The sequence below is a fragment of the Caloenas nicobarica genome, chromosome 18 (genome assembly GCF_036013445.1).
Source record: "Caloenas nicobarica isolate bCalNic1 chromosome 18, bCalNic1.hap1, whole genome shotgun sequence".
Lineage (NCBI taxonomy): Eukaryota > Metazoa > Chordata > Aves > Columbiformes > Columbidae > Caloenas > Caloenas nicobarica.
In genome coordinates, this window is record NC_088262.1 from 11399780 (window position 1) to 11408690 (window position 8911).

Sequence of the window (8911 nt, forward strand, 5' to 3'; positions counted from 1 at the left end):
GCCAGGATTGCAGATCGTGCCCTGCCGCGCCGTGTGCATCCTCCTGGGACTGAGACCTAGGGTGTGTTTGGGATTTCTGATTGCCCTTTCAGTTTTTCACAGGGGAGCATGTGTAAAAGCGTGGCTGCTTCCTTGAGTCTTCCCCTGAATCACTGTGCTGGTGGTGTTCTGCATATGATGGGAGCCCAGAAGGGGCATGTGCACGCTCTGCAGCAGGAGGTGGTTTTAAGGGACTGGGTTTAACTGATATAAAGGAGACACTTGTGCAAGAAGGTCATGAGAAGGACCAGGCAGGTGGGTTGCTTGGCACAGTGATCTTCAGCAGGTTCTTGTCAGTTGTTACTGACAGCAGGAAAGAAAAAGTGAAAAATTGACTCCAGTTCCTGAAGGATTACTGGATAATGGTAAATTGCTGTTGCACACCATCTGCTTCCCTCTTATCTGTGCAACTAAACCTGGCTCTGTAATGAAGTCAGTCACACCACAAGATGCTCCCTTTTTTCCATGGTGTGACTCCATGTTACATCTCTCGTGCATTTTTAGACATTGGATAGTTGGTCTCTGGACAAAACTGGTTTTCATGGCTGACACCTGCAGGTGAGTTGTTTATGGTAGTGGAGTCTCCAGGACCAAGTCTCTGCCCCATGTCTTACGTTCCCATGGCTGTACTTCTCTACACGGTATCCTTTGTTGGCACTTCTCAAGGACTTTGCTGTCATAGCAGGCTTGTATTTCCTTATATTGCATATATATATACACTATATATATATAGACTGTTTCCCACTAGAGCAAATTTTTTCTTTATATTCAGTCTGAATTTCTCACTTCAACCAGCCTTTCAGCTCTTGTTCTTTCACTGTGCACTAGGGTGAAGAGCCTGACTCCATCTTCTTGATAACCTCCTCACAGGTATTGGAAGGCTGCTGTTAGGTCCTCCTGAAGCCTTCTCCTTCCCAGGCTGCCCTTTTCCCTCAGCCTCTCCTCATGTCGTATGTGATGGCCAGCTCCTGGCCCCTGACCATCTTGACCTCAGATTCTTCTCACCAAAATGCCCCCTGGCCGGTCAGTTCCCAGGATGTTTTTTCTTTGAGGACGTTTTCCTTACCAGGTGCAGGACTTTGTATTAGTCCTTGTTGAACTTCATGAGGTTCCTGGCAGCCCATCCCTCCAGCCTGAGTCCCTGTGGGTAGCAGCTCAGACCTAGAGGGTACCAGCTTCTCCACCCACTATGTTGCCATCTGCAAACTTGATAAGCAAGTGTGTTGTTGCCTCTGCCAGGTCATTGATAAAGGTGTTAAACAGGAAAACTCCCAGGACCGACCCAGGCATGTGACCTATTAACAACTATCTTCTAAGTCTGATTGCCCAGCCAGGTTTTTTAGCCATCTAGTTGCTCATCTATCCAGGCTATAAACTCCTGACTTGGACACAAGAATATTGTGGCAGATAGTTTCGGGAGCAGAGGCTGGGCAGCATCCACTTCTCTCCCCACATTCAAAAATGTGGTCATTTTGTCGTGAAAGACACTCAGGATGGTCAGATGAGATTTCATAGAATCATAGAATCTTTTTGGTTGGAAGAGACCCTCAAGATCATTGAGTCCAACTGTAACCTAACTCTGGCACTAACCCATGTCCCTAAGAACCTCATCTACATGTCTTTTAAACCCCTCCAGGGATGGTGTCTCCACCACTTCCCTGGGCAGCCTGTTACCATGCTTTATAGCCCTTTCCATGAAGAAATTTTTCTTAATATCCAATGTGATCCTCCACTGGCACAACTTGAGGCCATTTCCTCTCATCCTGTCACTTGCTACTTGGGAGAAGAGGCCAGAACCCTCCACGCTACAACCTCTTAGTAAATCCACACTGACTGTTCCCAGTCACTGTCTCTTCTTTGTGCCCAGAAATGTGCTCCGAACACATTTCTGGGTTTTTTTTTCCCTCTCCATTGAATTTTTTTCTTGTGCACTTAAAAAAGAAACCTGTCTGGAAAGCCAGGCCTTATCTTGGCTGATGTCTCTTGAGAGGATGCCGGAGCCAGGCTGGGCATCAGTCCACAGTCATCAGGGCAAAATCCAAATCAGGTTTTATTTTTCCATACTCTGTCACGTGTACTGCCAGTGTGAAAATACTCGGTATGCCTGCCATGATAGCCAGGTGGGCTCAGTCCAACTCCGATTTTGATCTTAAGGAGAACTGATCTGGATCAAATGTCCTGTGACACAGGGATTTATCTGCTCCCCAGCTCCAAAACCACGTGTGCTGCAGCTGACGAGCTCGCTTGTGCCCAGAGCCGGCGAGTTCAGCAGAGAGGATGTGGCTCCCTGGCCTGATCTAGCCAGTGCCTGCTCCTCAGTGGTCATTTCAAAGCAGCTTGTTTTGGAAGGATCAGATCGGATATTAGGAAAAATTTCTTCACTTAAAGGGTTGTAAAGCACTGGAACAGGCTGCCCAGGGCAGTGGTGGAGTCACCATCCCTGGAGGGATTGAACAGACATATAGATGAGGTTCTAAGGGACATGGGTTAGTGCCAGAGTTGGGTTATGATTGGACTCAATGATCTTGAGGGTCTATTCCAACCAATATGATTCTATGACCAGGAGCTGCTGAGCAGCCAATCTCTCCACTTGTATTGAGCTTGAGCTGTGACCCAGCACAGGGGCCAGGTGCTTTTGGAGCATATGTCCTGCTTCAGCCCGTGCCTTGCGCTTGCGAGGGGAGGACTGCCTGGGTCATATGTGTTCGCACAGTGCTTTGGCTGCAGTCCTGTGGTGTATCTGAATGATGGTAATGTCCTTAATCATTCATGACTGTCCCCAACCAGAGCAACCTGCTGTGGCCTGGAGGGACTGTCCAGAATTCCAGGGCAGGTATTTTCCACAGCACTGGATTTATCTGCTACTTCCAAACAAACTCCTCATCTGATGGAGTAATTCACACAAGGGGGGGAAAAAATAGATGTTTCTGCTGTCTGGAAACAAGGTACGGTGTCCTAGTAGGCTCCAGATGCACAGATATCAGTCAACTCCCCTAACCACTTCTATTCAAACACTTCCTGATGGTGCTGCCTGGCCTCTGCTTCCAGGGGTTGATAAGTCTCTTGGCTCATCCCTGTCTTAGGTCAAGACACTATGTCTGATTTGAGGCACTATAGGTCTTTCTTCATTTCTTCTGTAACTTTGCAGGTATCTGCATTTTCTGAGCCTTTTCTCCCTCAGTCAGACTTGCATGGTCCAAGCACTGACCCTGCATTACGAAGATGTGCCCCCATCAGCCCATAACCAGGCCTGTGGGATGAATGAGGGATCTCACATGCTCTCTGGTGAACTACAGGATGAACTGAAGGCTGAACGTTGAGTACGGCTCTTTACCACTTAGCTACAAATCAGGATGTATCTTCAGTCAGGTAAAATAAGGGACGCTGTGAAGTCAGAGCTGTGAATAGCCTGCCACGGTGTGCTGAGGTTGCCAGTTGCAGCCGAGACATTCCAGTCCCTGCTGCTGGCATAGGGTGCTCACCGGGAAGACCCAAGAGCTGTAACTGCAGGACAGTGTGCGCTGGGGCTGCTTAGGAGCTCCTCAGCCTTGGGGCACTGCGTGTGCACTTAGCGAAGCAGAAATTCTGGGCTGTGCTACAGCGGGAATGGCCACAGCCCTTGCTATTTGATGTGAACTGATAAGCAGGTCAGTTTTACTGGGTTGCTCTAAGGTTTGTTGGCCTAAAGCAAAAAGCTAACTATTTCCCCCTCTAGAAGAGAATTTAAAATAAAAATTCAAACAAACTGATGTTTTTTTAGAGCAAGCTATGCTGCTTGTGGAGTATCTAACCCCTGATTTCCAGCAGCTCTGCATCAATTGTACATGTTCCTGGGAGGATGAGGATCTGTGCTGGGGAGACCTGGGGAGGAATGATCGCATCTGTCTCTGTGCAAGAGCCAGCTTATTCCGTGTTTTAAGCTGTGTATTACTAGTTTAATAAAGTGGGTTCCTTCAGCATGCCAGGGAACTTACTCAGCTACAGCTTACAAAACCTCCTTGTTATCCCAAAGTTCTTTGTGCAAAAATAGACAGACACCAACCAGTAAATCCACCTTTAATTTGTGGGGGTATATTGAGCCATGAGTGCCCTTATCTGAATGAAGGGCAGTAATAAAAGCTCCCTGGCAACACCGGGACTAGAGAGCCTTGCAAGGCAGTGCAGCTCCCTGTGACAGCACCCTGGTGACCTTCACCTCAGCACAGCTGTGTCTGCACGTGCTGTCGGCAGCGTGGAGCAACAGAGAGAACTGCAGCTGCTGTTTCCCAGGGCTGTTTGCAAGTAGATGTGCACCTACATGTGTGCCCTGGGGCCTTTCTGCACTGCCCTGGAAAGGTTTTGGTAGTAAAGTGTTTCACTGTCCTCTGCCTGTGAGAAGCTGAAGCAGAGTATCACTGGCTTGGGACTTATCCTAAATCTAATCTTTTCCTGACATGTCATAGAATCATTTTGGTTGGAAGAGATCCTCAAGATCATAGAGTCTAACCATAACCTGACTCTAGCACTAACCCATGTCCCTAAGAACCCCATCTCTACATTTTTGCAACCCCTCCAGGGATGGTGACTCCACCACTGCCCTGGGCAGCCTGTTCCAGTGTTTGACAGCCCTTTCCATGATATCCAATCTGAACTTTCCCTGGCGCAACTTGAGGCTGTTTTCTCTCACAGAATCACAGAATGTTAGGGATTGTCCCGTTGCTTGTTCCTTGGGAGCAGAGCCCGACGCCCCTGGCTCCAAGCTCCTTTCAGGCAGTTCAGAGATCAGAAGGTCTCCCCTCAGCTCCTGTTCTCCAGCTGAACCCCCCCAACTCCCTCAGCCGCTCCCATCACACATGTGCTCCAGCCCCTCACCAGGTTTGTCACCCTCCTCTGAACTCTCTCCAGTCTTTCTCTTCCTTTTAGAAAGGCCCAGTAGTTCCATCACCGCCAGTGCTGCATACATGGACGTGCTGACGTTGGGCTGTGCTGGCGCTGCTCCAGGTGCCGTGCAGTGGTGCAGGGATGGTGCAGCTCAGAGCTTGTCCCACAGCTGCTCTCCATCTTGCCGCCCCAGCTCTCAGCAACGATGGCTCCCAAGAGGTCATGTGTTGGTTACAGGATTGTGAGAAGGTAAGAGATCCCTCCTCACCAACTGATCTCTCCCTTTGCTCCACACCATTTCTTAACTTAACTGATTTTTTTAGTGCATTTTTTTTCCAAATGTCTACTAAAGGCGGATATTGCTCTTTACATGCGTGTGCAGTTAAACCCTTGGTCCTGGGCTGCAGACACCCAAACTGAGATGTGGTGGACCACGATGACCTGGGTTGACAGCAGCAAGCCTAAGACCTGCGCTCATCTTGCTTGGATCACTCAGCCCCAGCACATGAAGCTTTGGGTTTTCCCGAGGGCTAGCAGGATCCTACACAAGTGCAGAGGTGGCACTTGTGTGTGGCCCATTGTGGCTCATGGCTTTGTGGGCAGGAGACTAATCCTGCACAGTCCTGGGGTTTAAGTGAAACGGTTGAGATGTCCTTCAGCTCTGGGAGTGCAATAAGAAATATCTTTCTACAGGAATAGGACCAAAAACCAGACATTATACTGGTAGCAAGATGTCCTCCAGTTGAGACCTGGAGCCTCCAAGCTGCAGCCAGGTTTCCTTCTGCTGCCCCCGTTTCTGCCACTGAGTCTTAACATCTGTCTCCACTTCTGGGAAGGTGAGAGATAATGAGCTGGAAATCCCCAGAGTCTCCTGCTTCCTGGCTGCCCGTCCTGCTTAGGGTACCAGAGCCAGCATGGTCAGAGGGGCTCCGCTCACCGAAGTCCATGCAGGCTCTGGGACTGATGCTGAAGGGTTGGATGCTCAGCCCCATCACTCAGCTCAGGCTAAGCAGATCCCCTTTAGCAAACAGAGGTTGTGAATTGCCTTTCTGAGGTGCTTAACAATCCTCTGCACAGCACAAGGAGCTTTAGCTCAAGTCCCTTTCACCCTGAAACACAGGACCCAGAAGTTGGCACCCAAATGTCCACAGCCAGCTTTGAGTCTGGCCCAGCCTCTTTCCATCAGTTGAGGCAAATAATTCATGTGCGATCTTGTCTGAATGGGAAGAACGGCCACATTGCCAGAGTGAAATACAGAGTATTTCTAAAGCAGGTGCTCTTTGGAAAACTCCAGACACAGGGAATAAAAGCAGTAATCTTTCTTCAGCTTGCTGAAATTTTGGAATTTCCTTTATTGAGTTGAAAGACCTGCAGTGTCTCACTCATTCTACTCCCATTGATGTTTATAAAAACAGATTTAAGTTTTAGATCTATCATGGCACTTCGTAATTTTCATTTGCGTGAAGCTCTGTCATCCCTATTCATACAGCTTGTCAAACTTTCAAAGGCTCCAGTGCAGAGACAAGTCTAAATATAGAAAGGTTTGTACGCTTATCTCTTGAGCCATAAAAATCTAATGCATGTTTTTAAGACCAAAGGAAAAAAACAAAACCAAAACAAACAATACATCTAGATGTGGAGATTCATCTGCACTCCCTAAGCCTCTTGGCATTCCAGCTTTGCAGTGTAACAGGCGCATTTTTATATCTCAGCCCTTGCTCCAGGCTGCTTTCTAATAAGATCTTACAGCAACTATTATCTTGAGAAATGTTTTCCTATAATGATGGAGAATTGCAAGAAATAGAGTGTGACTTCTCTTAGAAGTGGAGCCTTTTCAAATAGCGGCTGTGTAATAGCAATGGCTGTTGTAGCTGGTTGTGTAGTTCACTGATTGTAATTACTTTTAGCTACTCACCCTTGCTGGGCTGGGGAGAATGTGAAATGATACCACAGTTGGTGGATAAACCAGATGGCCCTGATTTAGAGCATTTGAGACAATGGCTGTGTGCAAGTGGGTTTAAACAGTCCAGTATATTCTGGTGCAGCACTCAGCAGATGCCTGTGCCTGATTGGCAGCAGGATCTACCTGTGGGTCACTGCTTATTGCTAATTGTTTTCCTGCACTCTGCTCCCAGCTGGGCACCTGGACCAGTGAGGGAAAACAGGGAGAGGGGCTCTGGCTGCCTGTGTGTGCTGTGGGGAGCAGGGTCTGTCCGCCTGCTCCTATGCATGGCTGGGAGCAGGACAGGCCCTGCCCGAATCACACGGACAGGTCAGTGTCAGGATAAAGCTGATAGTTGGTCTGGTGCATCTTGGCTTTTTGCAGACAGTACATCCAGTTCAAAGGGCTGATCACAGGAGATACTTGCTAAAAAAAGCTTTCCCTCATCCTCCAGGCTTAGGGGGATTCTAGGAATTCATGGTTCATGAGATATGTGGCTGTGGTGTCCATTTTTAGTGACCTTAAATGAAATTAAGGGCAACGCGGAACATGTTTGTCAAAACACCAGTGACAATGACGCTCCTGCAAGACCAGAGGGTCAGCTTTCCTTGGGCAGACACCAGCAGGGCCAGGCACTGTGTCTGAGGATGTGTTAATGTCCCCTACACCACAGCTACTGGTGCCACAGGGTGCTCCAGCTGGGGGTGGTGCTTTGGGTGGTGACAGCAGCTATTTGGGGAGGCTTCATTCTGGTAAGGGAAAGCTGGTGCTGCAGCCTTGGGTGGGTGTCCACGTGGAGGGTGAATGGGTGATACTGAAATGATAGAAGATGGCCAAAACAAGCAGGATGATTCAGGGCGAAGGACACTCTTCCACTCATGCACCAGGAGCTGCCTCTGTCTGTACAGGCGTGAAGGATCCCATTGCTCCTGCCAGGTGAGCTGTGTTTGCAGCCATTGCCTGTCTGCTCTGTACCAGCCAAACAGATCATTTGGGACTGGGAGGCCTCCCTTCAAAGCCCATGTGAAGGGGGTTCATACCCCCTTAGCAAGAGTTTACGAATCATCTTTGCAAGAGTTTTGCAAGAGTCGGTGAGGGTTTTATAATATCTCGTTGAAAATGTGTTACCAAGGACACAGGTTATTGGCCCAGAGAGGAACCCAGCAGGAGTGTGGCTGTGCTGGGCATGGTCCTTTGCCCTGAGATGGGAGAGCTCAGCTCCAGGTCCTGCCTGGTTCCAACCTTTCCTGTAGAGCTGGAGAATTTTGCATTTTGATTTTTCCTCCATGCTAATTCCCACTGGTTTCCTGTGCTTCTCAGGGCACACATGTAGGCTACAGTGGATTGGGTGATGGTTTGGAAGCGTGGTCCTGGAAGTCTGCGGCACAACCCTGCTCTGGGGAAGGGAGAGGGGTGTCAAAGCCTTTGCTGGCCATGCCCTGCTGCAAGGCCTTGGTCTGTGTTACCCAAGCAAGAGCTGCATAGGTGCAGCGTATCCTTGCACAGGCTGCTACTCTTCAGATGCCACGCTGCCTTTCCGAAAGCATGGCCAAGCCTACAGCCCAGGGATTCACATGAAGGTGGTGCTCTGGGTCACCAGTGCTCAGGATCGAGCAGAGCTGCACTGTCCTCACTGGTGTGCAAAGGTGGCAGGTATCTGACATTTTGGTGGCTGCTGTGTCCCCTTATCAATATCCTCACCTGGGAAATGCAATCAGCTGTATACGAACCTGACAGCACAATGTGACATGGCTTCTGCAGTTCCTTTTGGCAGCAAGTGTAGTGAACATCCTAGGCAGCCATAGTGGTATTTGAAGCTGAATTTCTCTAGCGTATTCAGGGTTTGACATTCATGAAATGTCCACCCCTGGCTAGATTTGGATGTTGTCCTTTCTGATTAGCCTCTCTTTTGCCATGGTTTGTCACATCATACTTCAGTCACAGCCTCTCCTCCTGTCCTCTCTGACCCCTGCAGTGATCGGAAGCCACAAGAATTGTCATAACAAATCTTACATGAATCCTTGTCACCTTTTTCCCTTCCCGTGGCCTTGCCCTCCACCCCATTGCGTT